The sequence below is a fragment of the Leptodactylus fuscus genome, chromosome 3, assembly GCF_031893055.1.
Source record: "Leptodactylus fuscus isolate aLepFus1 chromosome 3, aLepFus1.hap2, whole genome shotgun sequence".
NCBI classification, from domain to species: Eukaryota; Metazoa; Chordata; class Amphibia; order Anura; family Leptodactylidae; genus Leptodactylus; species Leptodactylus fuscus.
The window spans coordinates 14,410,195-14,418,498 of record NC_134267.1 but is presented as its reverse complement, the minus strand read 5'-3'; positions in this window follow the sequence as shown (position 1 = coordinate 14,418,498).

Genomic DNA, 8,304 nt, shown 5'->3' with positions numbered 1-8,304 from the left:
TATTTTGATGTGCCCCATAGTCAGTTTGTTTATTCATTTCCAGGAGGAACAACCAGGGGTGAACCATGGGTTTCTGCCGCCTGAAGCAGATGTCAGAAAGGCCGAGCGGAGCGAGCGTCTTTAGCAGGCAGAGAGCAGGCACGGAGAGGACCTGCTTTCTGCCTGAGCGTGAGGGTTTGGCCGCTGGAGCAGCGCTGCCAGCGGCCTCCCCAATTCACCGCTCAGTGACGGTGACCCTAAGCCAGTCCAGGACAGCTTATCCTGGACTGGCTTAGGTCAGCAAAAATGCCGCCCCCCCCATGGCCCTGGCATAGCGCCGCCTGAAGTGGTCGCTTCAGGTCGCCTCATGGGAGGTGCGGCGCTGGGAGCAACAGAGGGACAACACAATATAGATTTCTAATAGATCATTCCGAGTTGTAATGTATGGGGAATGCAATATGTCAGGAGAGGTGACAGATCTTTACATCAGTCCACAGGATTGGTGATATTAGATCGCTAGGGGCCCCATGAAAACCAGAACAGGGGCCAAAGTCATGGAACGGTAGTCGTGCATGTGAGGTACAAGCCCATACACCTGTATAGTCATTATGGGCTTGTATAGAGCAGGAGGAAAGGGTTAACTGTGTACTTGCCATTGAGTATCTCCTACATATAATGTACCTGTGGCTCTCACAGCATTCTGGGAGTTGTAGTTCACGGAGCCAGAGCTAGAACATGACTCAGATATGATGAGTATCTTGTATACAGACAATATTATTATCGTGCTGCCCCCTGCTGGTGAGCAGTCATAGTGTAATAATACACATAAAGGGAAATCCCAGCAATCACTGAATTTCCCGGTGTAGTTATTGAGGCACCCGGGAGACTTTCTATACAGCTGTTTGCTCAGCAGGGTCCTGGTTATTATGTGTAGAATGAATAAAACATTCACTATGGTGCCGTCCCTCTGTTATTCCTCCTAGAAATGTAAGAATGAGCTAGAATTCCCCTTGTGTCGTAACAGTCGGGCACTGACAGCCACGTATGATAATAATTGTCATTAGTCAGAATAGCCCTTAAAGGGGTTGGCCAGGAATTTCTAATATAATACGGCCTATCCTACATGGGGCCATATCTGACTCCCTGCCCAGAGACAGAAGCACTTGGCTCCATGTCTTGTATAGTGGCCGGGGCCGGTACTGCAGTTCAGCTCCCATTGACTTCCACTGCAGCTGATCCATGCGGCGATCATTGGGAATCTATAAGGAAGCCATTACTATTGGGGCAGATTATCTGCATACGCCAGATACAAGCCGCTGTAGATGTCAGTGCAGGCGTGCGGCCTGGTGGAGACCTCCTCATAATTCGGGCGCACCCTCCGCCAGCAGAGGAGATGCGATGACGGACGGTAAATACATCAGTTTTGATAAATCTCGGCCATTGTGTTCAGCAGGAATGGCTGGAGCGGGATGTTACACAATGGGACGGTTTTATTACGTGTACGTGAATGGCAGACGTCAGGTGATAGAGTTGTATGATAACAGTAATATTTTATTCCACTTTTGTGCACGTTGCGCCATTTTCCGGTATGGCATGAGACGATGATATCCGCCCCCCCCCCCCGGTATCACCACTAGTGACGGGATATTTCCTATATCCATCTGTTGGCAGCTCATGCTATATTGTCATGGTCAGTATAGGCTTCAGTTGCGGCCTAGTAGAGCACAGCAGGGGATCTACAACATGCTGCCATTCTGGTAGGTGACATATAGGGGGCAGTAGCTGACATGTCCATGTCTATAGGCACCTGGACTCCAGGACACCATGAGATCCCAGTATGGCAGTTTCATGACTCCGGTTGTCCCAGTGATTCCATGGAAACCAAGACCAGTAAGGCGGCCATTTTCATCCCAGAAGACCAAGCAGCAGCTCCATCCAGATCTCCAGGACAGAGACGTTCTTCATGTGGATTAGGAGGGGGGAGAAGTCTGTACAGCCGAGCCCTGGCCAGAAGGACGTCACCCTGTTACTGCATTGGGGGATTCAGGAGCAGCGGGAAGTCTCCATTTGTGGCCAGAGGATCCATGTAAGACAGGTGAGAGCTGGGGTAGGGGGTCACCGGCCCGCTCACTGGGTTACCCAGGGCTCAGATGGGCGGCCCATTGATTATATTGGGGGCAGACTAATGATAACTGCCCCGTAGCAATGACAGTGGGGTGCGGGCAGAGAGCACATTGTATATTACTGTATATACCGGCCCATATATCACTGTATATGTGACCTGTTACTGTATATACCGGCCTATATATCACTGTATATTGGGAGAGATGAATTGGGGCGTGTATATATCTGAATTGTTACTTTATACCTAGAGCTGTATGTGACTGTATATTAGGGTTGTCGTATACAAGCATCTATGCAGTGTATCAGTGTCGCTGTATATACGAGGATGGGGATGTCACAGTGTAACCACATATATAGATGTATATATATATCATTGTGTGTATACATTATGCTTGTGTTTCTAGGATGTCATGTAGATGTATATACAGTGTCTTGTTGACAGGAGATAGATATATATATACATACAATGTGTGTGTGGTTATGTTGTAGTGTATATGATATCTGTATATATGATATATATTAGGATGTATTCTTACATCCATTTAGCAGTTCTGTTTGACAAATGTAAAAAAACAAAAACAGATGCAAAAAGAAGGCCGGACATTTATATAGAGAACAACGTAAGAAAAAAAAATCTGTAAGAATTTTTTGAAAGACACAAAAACATTATATACCGTACTGTCGTGTCTGTGGATAGAAATGGATACGTTTATTTTTTTTTTAGATTGATCTCTATGTGTACAGTATGGACAGCGATCCGATTACATCCGTTTTTTGCATCCTTTAAAGATACGCCTTACTCCTACAGGTATGTGACGGGGCAAGTGACAAGAGGTAGGTGACTGCTTACTATGAGTATATAGCCTGTGCTATTAGATATATAACATTTATAGTACAGTGGTTCTCATCTGCTGGGGATATATTACATGTAAGGGAACTGAGGGGACCATTATACTACATGTGAGGTCATTATATTATAAGTGTGTGTGGGGGGGGGGGCACTATCTGGGGTCATTATTTTACATGGGGAGGCAGTGTGGATGGACTACTATATTACATGTGTATTAAAATTTTTGACAAAAATGGGAGTTTCTGGCACACAAAGGGTCAGTTTTGTGGCAAATTTGTTAAGAGATTTCTCGTAATAAATTAGTCACCTCTTCACATGGAATCGATAGGAAACTTCTTCTGGGCTTTGGTGCATTTGAGCGTGTTTAACACCTTATTTCCGTGTGCACAAAGCCTAAGAATTACTGTTATGTGATGCAGCGTACCCCCTGTGCCATATTGTGGGGTACATGATGGGGTGACTTACTATTAATGTGAGGCTCATGGAGTTCAAAATGAATAACGCCATACACCTTACATTATAGGAAGTGACCAGGGGCATAGCAATCGTGATCATATTGGGTGCGACCAGGTCCAGTGGGGTATGGTGGAGATGGTTGTGGGCCCCGGACCACCATGATAGTGGTCAGGGAAAGCCTGTTTCCCGACCGCTATACATCTCCTTAAAGAGGACCTTTAATGTCCTCATAGATATACAGTATTATATACCGCTAGAAAGCCGACAGTGCGCTGAATACAGGAACCTCATGAATATTCAGTGAATTTCGTGGGGTTCACCTGAAGTGGCTCAAGGGGAACTCATAGGAGCATTTTATGCTGTGTGAGGCCACTGTGCAGCATATTATACTGTATGCTGGCCACTGTGGAGCATATTATACTGTATGCGGCCCACTGTGGAGCATATTATACTGTATGCGGGCCACTGTGGAGCATATTATACTGAATGCGGGCCACTGTGGAGCATATTATACTGTATGCGGGCCACTGTGGAGCATATACTGTATGCGGGCCACTGTGGAGCATATTATACTGTATGCGGGCCACTGTGGAGCATATTATACTGTATGCGGGCCACTGTGGAGCATATTATACTGTATGCGGGCCACTGTGGAGCATATTATACTGTATGCGGGCCACTGTGGAGCATATTATACTGTATGTGGCCCACTGTGGAGCATATTATACTGTGTGGGGCCTCTTCACTATTCACATCACATGCCATCTGTTTTATAGAAAACATGCTCTATTATTACAGACTGTTAAAACATTGCACGGTCATTATAAAACAGATACTGAGCAATAGTGAAGCGGTCACAGTGCTCACAAAAGCACCACAGTACCTTCAGACAGCTAATCAGCAGGGGCCTCGGCTGATCTCTTACACTGTTAGGACCCCACATATCAACCGTTTCCCACAGTATGCGGCTCCCACTATTGTCTCCATGCTGGGCGCTGCGCTACTCACTCACCGTTTTCTTGATAATCGCAGTTGTGGGTACTATAGTTGTTTCCTTTCCAAGTATCTGAGATACCGCGGCAGCGCCCATAACTGACACTATCAAGAATACGCTGTAGGGAGGGAGGAGGGGGCGCCAGAGAAAGTTTGCCCTGGGGCCCACAAGACTTTAGTTACACCACTGTAAGTGACCCCATCATGAATGTCACAGTCATAATGAGGAACATAGGGTTAAAAAAATATTCCCATCTCAAGCAAATATGGAAGAAATGGAAACAGAGGACTCCTCTCCCATTGAGAGTTACAGAAAAAGACGAACAGAGGTAAATGGGCCTTAGGGGAGCCATGGTACACAGTGAGTGTAAAACAGGATAGCTCGGGTCTGCTACGCTGTTTCTGCAACTCCCACTCACCCCATATGGAAACAGCGCAGAACCACGTGAACCACAATGCTTCTCAGTGCTGCCAGTAGAAGAGGGGGTGACATCCAGACCCCGACAGCAGGGGTTTACTTCTAAATAAGCAAAACAGGGCTTCATGGTAACAGCAGAACCGCACAGTCTGTAATGATATTCAGCTGAATGGAAGCCATGTCTCGCTTATATAGAAGTAAAGCCGCGTGGCCGGGAACTGGATGCAGCTATAGCCATATTGGGGTAGATTCAAGCGGTGAGATTATTGATGGTTGTGGCGAAAGCAAAGTTATGATATAACTGGGGTGGCTCAGGGGTCTGCACAGAGGACATGGTGGGCGCGGGGTCGTGCACTTTTTCTGTTCTCTATGCTGTGGAGCAAACAGCACAATGCACTTTAGTGGTAAGCTACGCTTAGTACATCCCACCACCCCGTGCTCTACATTACACAGTCTATAGACTGAGGGAGAGGGGCACCTGCGGCCAAACACAATTTGGGATTAAAATATCAAACCCTGTGATATTGAACTGACTTTTCATCCACAGTATCGAAGTAGCATCAAAATTTTGATGCACCGTGCAATCCTAATGAGGATTTGATGCTGCAGCAGAGTTGTAAGTAACAGACTTTAGGTGGTTCATAGAAACCTTGTCCAAGTGAGGACCAACCTAAATGGTGCCCTACAGGGGCTAAAATGAATGATGCCCAAAAGAGGCCGAAAACAGATGATGTCCTACAAAGTGAGGACTCTGGAATTGGTACCCGAGTGAGGACCATAAAAATGGTGTCTGAGTGAGGACCATATAGAAGTGGTACCTGAATGAGGACCATATAGAAATGGTGCCTGAATGAGGACCACACAGAAATGGTGCCCGAGTGAGGACCATATAGAAATGGTGCCTGGATGAGGACCATATAGAAGTGGTACCCAAATGAGGACCATATAGAAATGGTGTTCGAGAGAGGAGCGTAAAAATGGTGCCCGTGTGAGGACCATATAAAAAGTGGTGCCCGAGGGAGGACCATATAGAAATGGTACCCAAATGAGGACCATATAGAATTGGTGCCCGAGTGAGGACCACATAGAAATGGTGCCCGAGTAAGGACCACACAGAAATGGTGCCGAGTGAGGACCACACAGAAATGGTGCCCGAGTGAGGACCATATAGAAGTGGTGCCCAAGTGAGGACCACACAGAAATGGTGCCCAAGTGAGGACCACACAGAAATGGTGCCCAAGTGAGGACCATATAGAAGTGGTGCCCGAGTGAGGACCATATAGAAGTGGTGCCCGAGTGAGGACCATATAGAAATGGTACCCAAATGAGGACCATATAGAAATGGTGCCCGAGTGAGGACCATATAGAAATGGTGCCCGAGTGAGGACCATATAGAAATGGTGCCCGAGTGAGGACCATATAGAAATGGTGCCCGAGTGAGGACCATATAGAAATGGTGCCCGAGTGAGGACCATATAGAAATGGTGCCCGAGTGAGGACCACACAGAAATGGTGCCCGAGTGAGGACCACACAGAAATGGTGTCCGAGTGAGGACCATATAGAAGTGGTGCCCGAGTGAGGACCATATGGAAATGTGCCCTATTGAGGACCATATAAAAAGTGGTGCCTGAGTGAGGACCATATAGAAATGGTACCCAAATGAGGACCACATAGAAATGGTGCCCGAGTGAGGACCATATAGAAGTGGTGCCCGAGTGAGGACCATATAGAAATGGTGCCTGAGTGAGGACCACACAGAAATGGTGCCCGAGTGAGGACCATATAGAAGTGGTGCCCGAGTGAGGACCATATTGAAATGGTGCCCGAGTGAGGACCACACAGAAATGGTGCCCGAGTGAGGACCACACAGAAATGGTGCCCGAGTGAGGACCATATAGAAGTGGTGCCCGATTGAGGACCATATAGAAATGGTGCCCAAGTGAGGACCATATGGAAATGGTGCCCAAGTGAGGACCATTCTTCTATTATCTGACATAGTGCCTGAATGAGGACTATAGAACTGGTGACCCAGAGAGGCCAATAATGTATGATGCCCATAAAGGCCCAAAACAGATGGTGTTCTGTATAAGTCAAGCCCTAACAGGAACAAAAGAAATGGAACACTGAGAAACTGAAACAACTGAAACCCTAACAGAAAAGCAGAAATGGAGCCTTTCGCTGGTCCAAAGAATTGGTGCCCGAGTGAGGACCATTCATGTATTATCTGACACCATTACAAGAGTAAAACATTACTGCCAAAAAATGGAACTCAATATAAACTATTGATAGTCAAAGACAAAAGACTTAACCCTTGTTAAAAAATAGTCCCATAAAGAACAACAAAGGACCGACCCAGGGGTTAAATATCCAGAACTGCACCTACATAAATGAATCCTGCAAACCCCTGAAAATATATAAGATAAAGTGCTCGGTGCCGGAGCGAATTGTATTATATCTGACCTCTGCTAGTGTAGGTGAGGCTTCATCTGTCTGCTCTGCTGGTCGGCGGCTACTCTGCAGACGCAACCTGGGGATTGTAGCAGCGAAGGCCAGATCCCTGTATAGGGGTTAAAGGGTGAAAACCTGCAATCCCTTAGACTCTGCTAACCAGAGTAGCTCAAGTCAAGTCCAACTGGCGGAAGCTCTATTTTAGACAGGTGACAATAGTGTTATAGTAGCCCTGGAGAGGCCAAAAAAATGGAGGCTTTAAGAAAGACATCCAAAAATGGCGCCTGAGGAAGGACCATAGAACTGGTGAGCTGGAAAGGCTAAGAAAAGATGATGCCCTAGAGAGAGACCTAAGAAGGAGCCCAGGAGAGGCGAAAACAAATTAAGTCCTAAAAAGACCAAAGGAAATGGAGCCCAAGAAAGAGATCCAAAAATGGAGCCTGAGGAAGGATCCTATAACTATTAAATATTGGAAAATCAATGACAAGATCACGCCTTAGAGAGGGCACGGAGCTCTGGAGAGGCGAAAATAAGCAAAGTCCTAAAAAACACCAAACGAAATGGAGCCCAAGAGAATCCAAAAAGGAATGTAAGGCCTAGAGGGTCATAAACATCTGAAGCCTTTAGCCCCTTAAGGACACAGGGTAGTTTGGACATTAATATTTGGTAACTTTTTTTCATATTTTCCTTCCCCACCTTCACAAATCTATGCGGTGCATGTAATGGTACAATTAGCTTTTACTAACATTATATGTTGGTCCGTGTAAAAACCCACAATGCTATGGTTCCATTTGTAATGGGCGTCTACAAAATGACAGAGATTAGGACAAATATTTATCCCTAATGTTATATTAAACTACCCCCCCACGTTTTAAAATTATACTCTAAAAAAGAATATGATAATCATACTGAATCATGCACGCTGGGCGGGCATGCACTTTCCAACGTCATCTTTAGCCACGCCTACATCTTCTTTCTTCTTGAAGCAATGTCATTGGGTCCCGTCTTCCTCGTTTTCTTCTTCCGGCGTCATTG